General features: G+C 37.0%; 1 long non-coding RNA gene across 1 annotated transcript; it reads left to right on the top strand.

The window, feature by feature from the left end:
- The first annotated feature begins 298 nt into the window (after positions 1–298).
- LOC127566130 (uncharacterized) lies at positions 299–1,056 on the top strand. Its single transcript, XR_007955415.1, has 2 exons — positions 299–925; positions 1,009–1,056. It is a non-coding gene; the product is annotated as an uncharacterized LOC127566130 (long non-coding RNA).
- Positions 1,057–13,599: the final 12,543 nt, after the last annotated feature.

Here is a 13,599-nt window from a genome sequence, read left to right as displayed (position 1 = left end):
AAAAGTATCTGATCGCAACCAAATTTTCAGGAATCATAAATACTATAGTTATTATTGTATATACCAAAATTCGTAACTCTAGCTTTAAAATTACGCTTGTTATTCAATTTTTTTTGATTTGCGGGGGCGGAAGTGGGCGTGGCAAAAAATTTGAAACAAACTTGATCTGCGTGCAAACATAACAAATGCTGTCGAAAAAAAATTATAGCTCTATCTCATATAGTCTCTGAGATCTAGGTGTTCATACGGACAGACGGACAGACGGACAGACGGACGGACGGACAGACGGACATTTATAGGCTCTGTGTTTCATGTTATGTTTTATTTTCTAAAAGTTGTATTAGTTGTATGATTAAAATTTAAAATATGAGACCCGCAGACCATCTCAAGTTATTTCTTCTCAATGTGATTGGTATTGGAACTCTCGTCATATTAAGAAATCTTTTGTTCAGCAGAAGTGATATCTAAAAGCATTCAACTCTCTCCGTCTATATTGTGAATAAGAGATCAATAGAGACCACCGATGGTTACGAGTCAATCGCAATTGCAGTCATGCCCTCAAATGCTTTCGTATGCAGTGAACTGGCAATGAACTGCGCCAGGAGTCAAGCCAATTCACCAGAATGTTTGCACATTGGGCAGTCAGGTATTCAGTCAGTCAGCCAGTCAGCCAGCCAGTCAGTCAGCTGGTGCTCTAAACGACAAGGAAAAAGCTGAGAAACGAGAACAATGAGCTGCAGTCTGATTTATCCAATACATGCAGCTCCCTTTAACTTTTGTTTTGCTGCCAAAGTTCTGCGTAATTTTCCATGCTGTTTACAAAATGAACGAAGCAAGAAGCAAACAAACAAATTGCCAACGAAAACTTTGTACGTTTTTCTCGTTTCGGGTTGCAAAAAAATGTGGAAATGCAATTTTGTGCAAGGTACGAGTACGAGCGAAGATGCTAGTGAACTTGACTTGAAATGTTTTCTATTTATTCTATTATTTCTGTTTTCTTCTTCATAGTGGAAGTATTCCTCTACTGGTCATTAAATTACATTTAAACTTTCTTTATTTTACCTTTTTGTTTTGCTCTTGCGCCATTTAAACTGTCTATCGAGTGCTGCTGCCTTGCACTTTTTCCCCCTCGTTAGCCATTTATATTGTTATTCTGTATGCCATTCACGATTCAAACAATATTCCTGCCAGCCCTTTGAATAGCTTAAATTGGGTGTTGCAAGCACATACTTATCGTAAGTGCAACAGACCAATTCGATTTCTTTAAATTACTTTACTGCCAACGCGTGTTTTTTCTCTTTCTTCAATGTCAATGACTTCAAAAAATGTTTTGTTAAAATACTAATACTACTGAGCTTTGGAATAATTTTCAAGGAGTGGAATATATATAATCTAAATTTTCATTCATAGTTATTTTTAAATTTATTATAGATATAAATTTTAAATTAGATTAAAGAAATAAATACCCAGTAAAAATGAAGCACAGACGCAACTTGATAATTTCTTTGATTGGGAAATTTGAAGCTCCATCAAAATGTGAAACCTGAAACATTGCCAATCAATTCGCAAAATCCATCATCTCCTAAGCAAGAGACCGCCGCTAGACGCACAAATAAGAAAGTAAAGTATTCTAAAGTTTTTTGCAATAAACTTTGCATGCCACAACTTTAGAAACCAGCAATATCCTAATATCTAAGGGGAAAGTTTGTAACTTTGCAAAGCTTTGTTTTTACCATGGTTACGAGTAGTTTTAGCAAGTCTTAAATTGCAAGAGTACAATCTACTTTAAGAAGCATTGCCAAATAATTAATAATATTTTATGCACTTCATTGAGAATACCAAAAAAAAAAAAAAAAAAAAAAAAAAATGCGGGTTGTGGATAAATTACAGCTCGATGTCTCAATGATTCTCATTATCTATAGCTATGAGATTAGATATTCATAGCAAAGATTCCCGCATAAATCATTTATTAATTGTAGCTTCATTTGGTGAGCATTCGAAGGACACGCGGCTCAATTCAATCCCATTCACCTTCCCACAAATCCTTTACACATTTTTTCCGCGCTGTTCACTAATTTTTTTGATGGTCGTCACTTTGCGTTGGCGTTGATTACATGACAGGACGACGACTAAGGACTAAGGACTAAAGCGGCGGCTGTGATGTCGGTTGGCCTTCATTAAGAACATTTGCAGAAATCATTTCCAGCGAAAGGAAAATAAGAGAACGCGAGCGAAATCTGCTCGTTTGAAGGAATATGCAAGCTGCTTTCATGCCAGCTGCACAGCACAAAGTAAAATTCATTGGAACGTTAAATTTAAATTAACATACTTAATTTTGAAAGAGCAAGCACACCCACACACACCAAGAGAAAGGGAGGGAAGACTGAAATGAATTGCGACAATTGATTTTCAAGTAATTAGCACATTTCAAGTCGACGCTCATTTGGCCAACGGCTGTTGCCTCTATTTGGCATCGTGGATGCCAATTTCAGGCGCTGGCAACATTTGTCAGGAAGTGCGTTAAATTTTACGGAAATTGGCGTTAATGAAAATGCCAAAAAGCAAATAGTTTCAATTACCGAGCATTTGCCCGACAGACGTGGGCCACCGTCTTGTGTGCGTAATGTGCCTCATGCGGCGAATACGTGATATTTGTTTATTGGAGAAATACAGCAGCAGCAGCAACAGCTGCTCAGCTAATACGACGAGCACAATCTATACAGTAGTGTAGTAAAGTACTTGCACACAAGTGTTTACGATTACTTGCTGCCTAAATGATTATTAAATTCAGCTGAGCACTCTTCAAATTTTCGCTGGCTCAACAACATTTTTGATAAATGCTGCTCGCTCGCATCGAGTGGGCAAAAATAAATCGAGCGAATTTACCCAGACGACTTGAGATTGATTGTGCGGTTCCTGCGGTCGGCGGCAAGGATTTAAGCATCAAATGAGCGACTTAATTACGAGTATACAACATGAAATGAGAACGTCTTCCTTCCGCTAGTCATTGGGTTTTTTGCTCTGCTTGCGTGCGTCCTTGAAGTGGAAGTGAAGATGATAATAAACGTAATGATAATCTTGTTACTAACTGAGTGTGTGTGTGTGTGAGTGGATGTATGAGTGAGGAGTTTACGAGTATTCGTTCTATTCAAATGAATGTCAGGAGCAGACATATCTCACGCCTCCTCGACGCAAATGCCAATGACACTGGCTATGTGAATGCTTCAGCCACACTCGTTCACGCAACTGTCAGTTAACTAAGCGCAGTTCACAAAACACATACAGCAACATTAAGTGCACTTGTCATGTGTCGGCCTCTGGCTGAAGTTGCTGCGAATGTTGTAGTTGCGGATTTATACGCAGCTCTCATCCAGACAGCTGACGAATTGAGCTATGCTTATTTCCACGATGCTCTCTGGCTAAATTATGAGAGCCCTTGTCAAGTGTTGGTTAGGCAATATGCAATATGCGAGTCAATAACAAAATTTCGATGAACACACACTCACACGAAAGTGCCTAACAATTGTGCTGTGTTTGCTGTATTCAAATTATCAATAAATACAACTTGATTAAATTGCAGTAATGAAAGCGAAACCTAGAGACAAAACTAACAATTTATTTTGCTTATCCTTTAAATAACTTGCTAAACAGCAATTTTTTTTTAAATGAATAAATTGCGAGTCAATACCAAATCTTTAATAAGCACACTCATATTTGCAAGAATTTAGAAATTGTGATTTGTTGTAATAATCATTATAAGTAGAGATTAATGATCGAATTTTAAGCAAGTAAGAATAAAAGAAAGCAATAAAATGTGTTCGTCATTTTCAATAAAACCATATTCTTACAATATATCAAAAATATACCGCAACATAATAAAATATATCAAATTCTAAATTTGGTATCTCTATATAGAACTGCATTTCAAATATACTATAAAGAAAACTTTTAAATAAAATAAGAAGAAGATAATCTCAGCCCTTACTTGTTTATTCAAAATATCAATAATTAAATGTGCAGCAAATTGTCCTTAGGAAAACATAGAAAAATATACAAATTTTAAATGAGAAATATATATGTATGTATGTACAAGATAACCTTCGCTCTAAGCGCTTGCTTATCCATTAAATGGCTTAATATAAAATAAATTGGCCTCGTTGAGTTGAGCCAATTCTAGTGTGATCGAAAGTGTCATTAGTGATAACATTTTTGCACTTAAGCACTTGATGGCCCTGCTGGCATCTTAATTGTATCTTCAACTCCATAATAAATAGCAACACATGAATTTTCCGCAATTGTGAGATACGACTTATCAGCCATTTGCCATTTCGAGGGCCTTCCCCATTCACCTTGTGACATTGCAAGGCAGCAGCAGCAGAAGCTGGAAGTGAAAATGTTTAGGGTTATCTGCAGTGTCATCATTAACCGCAATCAGCGCGTATTTGGCTGTAAAATGACAAACAATGTATTGTACAATTCTTTATGCGGCAGGTGCTTAGCTGAGGGAATAAGCGAGGTATGGCAACCAAACTTTTATTTAATCTGTTGATCTGTTCATGCGAGCGAAAAGCTGTGGTGGGTTGGAGTGTGGCAACCAAGCCGATTCTCATGTAGCTTTTTCCCCACTTCGCACTCAACTTTTTCCTCAGAAATTTTAAGACAGCTTAGAGATTTTTCCACACAACATTGCGAAAGAAAGGGAAAAAGAGATAAGTACCACAAAAAAGGGATGAAAAAATGCCTTTGACATGATGAAACGAAATTACACTATACGAAAACATTATATAAAACATGAATTTAATGCTGTTTAAGTAAATTTGAAGATTTAGTTAAATGTCAAATAGAGTTTTCTTTGTTGGCAACTAAAATTAAAATGTTTTGTGTCGACCCTTCTTGTGCTTTGTTAGAGTATTCCATAAACAAAAGAGACGTGTGACTTGGTTGTAAGTTCTTGTATGGTTACGGGTTTCCAAGTGCGCCAAAGGCTTTTTCGTTTTGCGTTTTTCGGGTGCGTTTTCCACAGTCTCTCATCGTCGCTTACCTTCGTCGCCTTTCCAGGCGCATTAAGCTTGAAAAGTTGGCCTGTCGAGCTGGAGACTGCCGCTGGGGCGTCAACGGCCAAAAAGTTTTTGGGCTTGTTGCGAAAAATACATGCGGCGTGTTAAAATCTTATCAACAACTGCAGGAGCCTCGACTCGGTAGTTGTCTGTGGATGTGTGTGTGTGTGTGTGTGTGTGTATGCTAAGGGAAATTAAAAGCAAAATGCGTTAATCATGAGTGGAGTTGAGTTTCCCTACACAGAGAACAGAGAAAAGAGAACACAGAGCACAACACAATTTAATTTGCGTTAAACGAGCGCACGCCGCTGATTAAAGCAGCTGAGAAGATTTCGCTGCCCCTCCTCCCTCTCCTTCTAAGGATACCGCGCCTAATTTTATGCAGCAACAAAAACTTTTACACGCGTCGTCGCCTCATGTGTGTCAAAAGGTAACTTTTGGGCCAAAGTTGTTCCATTGCCGCTTTGCGCCAGACTCGTTGCGAATGCCATCGCATACACAACACACAAAGGCCAAAGGGAGAGTCAAGGATATGTGCCTAATCCAGGATGACAGCCGCACGTATCCAGGCAACGGCAACATGCCAGAGATAAGCAAACTGCAACTTTTCCCTCCGCTGCTGTTGGCAACAAACACATCGCAAATGTGAGCGTTTCGACTTGAGCTCAAGTTGTAATGAATTACCGAAGACGGATTGGCAGAATAAAGGCACATTTTATTACTTACTGAATACTCTAACTGCCATTCAAGGCTGTATCCGCAAAACTATTCACAAATACTCGTAAAACTAGCAAGTGTAATATGACATTGCCGCAAATTTTTGTTGACATTCAAGTTGGAGACGAGATGAATCTTTGGATCGATGACGGTTAAGTTTGAGTCAAATCTGATGACTAATTATATTGTTGCTTCTAATATATTTAAGAAGATTTACCAAGTGTGAAATTGGCTTTTCATAAACTTGCATGGTATAATTTCTTACAAACTATTAATTTCAATCATATTTAAAATGAGAATTATTTCTTAGTCAATTTTATTTCATTATATTGTATATTTTTTAAGTAAAAACAGTTCAGTCCAATGACTATTGTTTAAATAATTAATATTGGCTTTGAACAGATCTAAAATATTTTTCTAACTTTAACTTTTCATCAATTTAGCAAAAAAAGGGATACAAAAAAATTATATGTTTAAATTATTTAGTGGAAGTATATTCAACTTTTAATTTAAAATTCTAACAATATATTTGTTAATGGGCTTTTGAAATTAAACTCATACATAAATTCTACATATCAATACAAGAGTTCAATATTATTTTACTGTAAAATTTACGTACAATAAAATTGCTATAGAATTTCTTACAATATCTATTTTATGTGAACAATTGATTTTTAAAATATGTATTTAGACCCCACTATACAACTAATATTTCTACTATGTATTAACTGTGCTCTACAAATAAATCCTTTAAACTATCTCTTTTCCTATTTCTTTTTTTTCTTCCATTTTTATAGTTTCACATATTCTAAAGAGAAAACTAAAATGAATGTTTCGTATTTTTAGTAAACGAACTTATGTAACCCCTGGATTAAAAATTCTAAATCAAATTTCTGGTTTATGGGCCGTCAAAATGCATTAGTCGCCATGGAGATGGGAAATGGAAAATGTGATGATAGCCGGGACATGAACCGGCGCAGTGTGAAAACTCACGTTAGCTTGACTTGTTTGCACTGCACTGCAGAAATGTAAAGTCAGCGCATTTTGAATGCAACATCCGGTGCCAAAGGGAGTTTATTTGTTTAATTTGGTGACAGTTACTAACCCGCATCCCCCTTCCCTATCCTCCTCCCCTTTCAGGCACACACAATGTCGACCACAAATTTGTGCGCTGTGTTTGTGCGGTATTTTGTTATTGCCTTCATACAAAATGATGGCTGCTGCTGCTGCTGTTGATGAGTTTTCGGGATGCCAACTCCCCAAGTCCATAGAGAAGTGTGTGTACTACAATTGCAACCACACACAAAAACACACACACACACACACAATGAGAGAGCGAGAGAGATACTCGCAGGCAAACACTTGACTTCACTCTGCACTCCACTTCAGTCTGTACTTGACAAACTAAGCACACATATTATTTACACTTTTAAACGCGCAACGTTGCGTCACGTTGTGCTTAGTTGAGTTACGTTGAGTTGCGTTGCGTTCAGTTTGTGCCTCACACACACACACACACACACACTCGCACACATTTTATGAATTCATTTCCGTTCATTTACGCCTGATGTGACGGCGACAGCAGTTAACAGAGGCTGTAATTAAGTTAAACTGCCTGGCGAGCGCAGCGCGTTCAACCGTATTCATTCAAAGGGGTTTGGCCTTTTATGCCACAAGCTCCTAGCTCATAGCTTCTAGGGTCCCCCAGCATCCCCCCTTCACGAGTCTTTCACCCGACCCCATCACAGAAATGCGGCATTCTTGTTGTTTGCCATGAGTCAAGTGTATGGCTGTATAATTAGTGCATAGGAGCTCTAATACTCGCATCCCTGGGGCTAAATGCAGCTTCCTAGCAAACGCCTTTCTTATGACCGCTCTCTGACAGCTGCCTGTAATTTGGCTACGGAAAAATCTTTGTAAAACAAACATTCATAATTGCAGTTCAACTATTGTCAAGGTCTACACTTAAGGCTGAAATACGTTAAGTAAAATTTGTAGAATAGATGAAATCTAAACTCTAAATTATATTTGGTAAAATACACACTGAAATTGTATTTGGCAAAGTATATTTATATAACAGACATATGTTCAACTATTATGAAGATCTACACTTAAAGCCGAAATACATAAAGTACAATTTGTAGAGTAGATGAAATCTAAACTCTAAATTGTACTTGCTAAAATATACAGTGTATTTGTATTTTTATTTAATATATATATCGAAATATTCTTGAAGTCTAATATTCCTCATAAATATGGTTTAAATGGTAATGTAAAATGATGCATTAAAACTATATAAAGTAATTGCATTTAGTTGCCTATTGCGTCGTGCGCAGAAATCCACCTTCAAATAGGATTGTATCGAACTATCGATAAGTATTGACAGTGCACCCAGATTAACACTATCACAAATGCATATCCATCATATAGTTAGCTATATTGTGAAGAACTTCAGTGACTCGACATTATGCAAAAGTAAAGTGCATTTGCAATTAAGTTCAAATTTAAGAATTCATTTTATTCATGAGAGTGAGAGTTTCTAAGTTTTGTCTTAATACCTAGACTACATTTTACAAAATAACAAAGTATCTTAACTGTATTGTAAACTAACTTGTAATTATATCATATACTAAAATAAATAAATATTTCAGACTTTCAGCGCTCAGTCGATTCTTGTTTAAAATTAAGCTCTTATGTCGATTGGTATCTAAATAATGTTGATAAATTCATATTCATTTGCTCACCATCGTTTTTAGACGATGAGTCTATTTTTTTACACATCATCAGTCAGTTTATCTGAATTAACATCATGCGATTCTTAATCTACCTTTTACTTCTTTTTCTGCTTGACTTTTTAAGGTCAGTCATATTCACGCTCCCATTCTGAATGACTCTAGAAATATAAGAATAAAATCAAAAGACTATAAAATTAATACATTCCACTTATTCGTAACCAGTGCTTGTTTCGTTATTAATGCCTCAACCATTTGAATAAGATTTCTTATTCAAATTCATTAAATAAAGTCTTCATCTCACTAACTATTGTACACATGTGTATTTTACTTTTGACATTTTGTTTCACAATAAAATAATACTGTTTAATTACGCATAGATTTGATGACCTTGATTTTGAGCTTAACTTTGTGACAGCCAAGTCTTTAAATTCATATTATCCAAATCTTTGTGAGACATCTTAACGCATCTCGAGCGAATTGGGAACGTTAATCCCGCAATTTTCTATTTACTTAAGCCTGAGATCAAAACTTAATTCGTTTTCAATTTTTAATTTTGTTTCTGTAAAAATGCTGGCACACCAAAGCCGTGGCATTAAGCTGCTGGAATATATATACACCAAACACACACATAAACCGACTTACAATATATATTTATATATATTTACATATTTTATAAGCATGTAAAAGTATTTGTGAATGTTTGCTAGTGTCAAAAACAATGTGCAAGACTCGCGGCAATAAACCAAAAACAAGAGAAAAAAAGAACATCATCACAGTAATTCGATATGGTGTGATGGCACTTTTAATACCCTGCACAATGAGATTAATTCACGCTAAGATACTTTTCAAATTATACACTTTCGAATTGTCTAAATCGCTAAGGAATAAATATTAAAGTAGAAACAGCTGCAGGCTGTGTGCTGTGTGCTGGCAAAAATCAGCCCAAGAAAGGGAAGAGGTATCTTGGTTACGGCTTTGTATAAGCCGCAAGAAAAAACGCGTCACACATGCGCCATTATTAAACCCATCCACCCAAGGCAGCCAAGACAGCTTGCGTGTGTGAATGTGTGTGTGCGTATCACGAGTGCTGAGGGACAAAGCGTGGAGCAGAATATTAATTAATTTCTTTAACGCGCGCTCTCAAGCACCACAACAATGAGTAGCACAATGCGATGCTGTGCTGTGTGATGTAGCAGCTCCTAGAATTATGCTATAAATATTTTACTTGCCATATTAATGCGATGCTGGCGACAAGCGTGAGATGGAGATGGAGATAGAGATGGCAATGACGGCGACGACGACGGCGACGGCGACGCCATCTTAATGAATTTCAATATGGCGTCAGTCAACAGTCTGTCTCTCTCTTCCCTACGTTTGCTCACTCTGTCTTCGTGAGCGTGTGTGAAGCTGCTATGAAAATCCTTGAAATCCTTGCACTTGATGGCTGTTAATTAAAAGCCGCTTAGAAAACTTTTTTCTCGCCATTTCAAATGCCACGCAACTTTCAAGTGGCTGCGAATATCATCGTGTGCATTTTGGAATAGGAACCGTCGAGTAGCATCTGCAACATGTTCAAACTACTTGAAGTCTCCCCAAATTACGTGTCGTCCGACATCAGCAGATACTCAAACATGTCTTTTGTTTCTCCCCCTCCGCCTCCCTCCCCCACTTGACTATTATGCGAATATTACGCCACAAGCGATGACTTTGCTTGTCTGCAAAAACCAAAAATTGCAAAGACGCCTAGTTAGAATTCCATGTTGTTCACATTTAAAATGCAAAGTTAACGCAATCCACGAAGCACAGCAAAAAGTTTTATCTGGCATTTCAATTGCTGCCTGGAGAGTTGCTCCAGAGAATATTCAGAAATGAGTCCAATGTACATATATCGAAGCTCTTGACTGTTTGTTTTATTTATGCTACTTCTGAGTTTCTCTGAACATTTACCCCTTGGGATTGATTTGATTAGTTTCGAGTTTTTGTCATTTAACCATAAATCGGTGTTTGAATACAAAGTATGTTGTTTTCGTTTCTTTTATTGTCTTTAAATCGATTAATGATTAAATAATTGCAGATATTTGAAAACTCAAACAAAATATGGTATTTGATTTCATTATAATAACAAACTAATTACAAATTTTCCTTTAAGTATATTCTTTTGATATAGATGCAATAAATCGTTTTTTTAATTTATGTAATAGTCAGACTTGCATGAAAAATGGTTCGACCAACCTATAAACGAAAACACCGAAAGCTAGAAATAAACTTTATGGGAATTTCGTTGGATTATAGAATTTGCCATTTTTCAGACTAATGTTCCTAATTTTAAGAATTCGTTCGATCGTTGAGATCAATTGTTTTAAGAACACAATCTTCTCAGTGTGTAATAGCAACCTAACCAGAAAATATTCTTAAAGTTAAAAACTTTCTTTGTGGATACTTTAAATCCGATAGTTGATATTTATAAGCTGTGTGCCGTGACTAACTTAAAACCAACTAAAAAGTTCGGCACTTAGAGTTGACTGTCCAATCTTTTCAATTTTAGAACAATTACCCAACTGAAAATCGCACAAAAACTGTTCAAAAAAGTGAGAGCAAAAGAAAAACTATAAAAACCAGTGCTCAGCGTGACAATGGTTTTGGTGTTTTTCTTGGCAGTGGCCCCAACTAGCTGGGGGCTGCTTTTGGTGCTTGGTGCTCAGTGGTAAATGACATTACGTTCCATTATCGGCCAGACAGCGGTCAGTCGAAATGGAAACAAAGACGATGGCGGGGAATAAGAATGGGGGAAAAAACCAACTGTGCCTATTTTAAAGAGTTGAAACATGCAGCGTTGCATGCTTTGGCTGTCGGATTGCATTCAGGTTCTCTCCATGATGCCAAATACACATAGCGAACCACAAAATCCATTCAAATACATTCGACGAGGCAGCCAGCCAGAGGCAACGCCTTTCATTCGCGAACATTTTCCAACCTTCTTCTCACCCGAAAGTCGCTTTTAAGGGTGCGCATAAAAGTTACTTCCTGTCGCCTGGCGGCGACTGCAGAAAAAATAAAAAGAGGCTAACAAAACTATTAAAATGCCGGCGACACCATATATTATTTATTTCGCTCGGCGTTTCTCCGTTAACATCCTTCACACACCCCACACAAAATGTCGCTGGCTGTGTTTATAGTTTTATTTCGTTACATTTTGGTTTTTGCACTTTTCCATTTTTTTTTTTTTTTTTATTTTGCTGGGCGGCAATGTCTGCGGCCCATTGCGGAAATAGAAATCCTTTAACAGCGAATTGTGAAATAAATTTTTCACTCTACCAACAATTTCATGTTGTCCACGTCCAAGTCCAAAGCCCCATGGCACAGTAACCGCCTGCAGCTCAGCCATGCATGTGGCCCTAATGACGCGCAACGCCTGTTTTGGTCCTACGTCTGGTCTGTATATATCCACCTCCCCCTCTCTCTCTCCGACTCCGACTAATCTCCCCGCCCTTGGCTGGATATTTTGTTTCACTTTAGTTGCAGCTGCAGTTGGCAAGCGACAAAGTAAATGAGCGTGTGGCTGCCCAGTTGGCCCGTGACCCATCGCAGTCCGCTCCAAATCCGAGTCCGAATTCGAATCCGAGTCTAAAGCTGGTCTATTTGCCCCCGCTGGAGGCAACAGTGACAACTTTATTTCAGTTTCGTTGTTGTCGTTCTTGTTGATTCTGTTTCGCTGCGCATTAAGTTGCCTTTGTATTTATTTGTTGCATTTCCGCACTGCCTGACTTAGTCATTAGCCCCAAGGCGTTAGGTATTTAAAATTCAGCTCAAGCGATGTAAACGGAATTTAGTAGAGGGATTTGGTCTCTTGCAAATTCCGCTTTTAGAATTTGCCTAAACTAATCTCATTGCCTAAAAGTAATTTTGTAATGATGTTTTCCCAGCCAGCGCACTTTCAAAGCTCTATGAAAATTATTTTCTTGAAGAACAAAATAGTACAGATTAGAGTTGGATCGTTCTCAAAAGAACAAACAAAAATCACATACATACATATGTATTTATGTATTCAGTAAAGTGTCCGAACTGAATAATTTAACCTTTATAATTCGTACTCGTTCAGTTGCTGGGTTTTGTTCGCGATTCACTTTTGATCATTAGTTCCCTTATGTTCACATGATTAATTGTTCTTCTGCGGTTGATTATCTATTTGAATTGATGTGGCAACACTTAAATTAAAGTCAACATTGAATTTAGATGGAATATGTAAATTTTTATAGTGCCATACGAATGTTAAAAAAAAATATATATTTTTTTAAAGATCTGAAACTGAATATAATATTTTGCACCAAACCGGATCTTAAAGTATGAAAAATCGAACAAACGACTTGGATTGAACTGATTCAGTAAAATGAACGATATTTACACAAGACTAGTAAAGATAAAAAAAACTTGATGTAATGTGTCTAAAAGTCAAACGAAACAATATGAATAATAAATTGTCTTAATATGTATTTATCTTTATAATTTAATATCACTTTGGCATGTCTCATTGACCGCTAATAATACTTAATTTGTCGCAACAAGCAGGAACAAACTATATCATGAAAAGCAATTTGAATTTCTCCCATTCCCATGCCTTTGCATCTTCAAAAATATTTCATTTAAATTTTTGTGCGACAAGCAGCAAGCAGCAAGTTGAAAATTAATAAAATGGACGAGAGTATTCGTCAAAAAGCAAAAAAGCAAGCAGATGACAATCACCTGAGGGAGCACGAGCGTTTTGCCTCTAACAACGAGGGCTTTGCTGACAGTCGCCTGGCACTTAATTTGGCATATTTACATAAGAGAGCCTCCTCGTTTTCCTCCTCGACAGCGTCTCGTCCAGCTGCTGCAGGTGCAAGTTGAAGTCGATGTCATTATGTATTGTGTGGAAACTGTCAAGCCTGAGCCAAGAGACGACAGGGGACGGACGACGGGATGCCCACAAAACTTTACAATGACGGTGACAAAGTTTTGCGTTTACCAAAAAAAAAAAAAAAAAAAAAAAAAAAATTGTTTGGCATATGTTTTGGGGGGGCTCACTTTGCTTATATATAGTATACAATATTTTT

The sequence above is a fragment of the Drosophila albomicans genome, chromosome 2R, assembly GCF_009650485.2.
Source record: "Drosophila albomicans strain 15112-1751.03 chromosome 2R, ASM965048v2, whole genome shotgun sequence".
NCBI classification, from domain to species: Eukaryota; Metazoa; Arthropoda; class Insecta; order Diptera; family Drosophilidae; genus Drosophila; species Drosophila albomicans.
The sequence above is the reverse complement of the archived record's forward strand: the minus strand, read 5'-3'. Positions and strand labels throughout refer to the sequence as shown.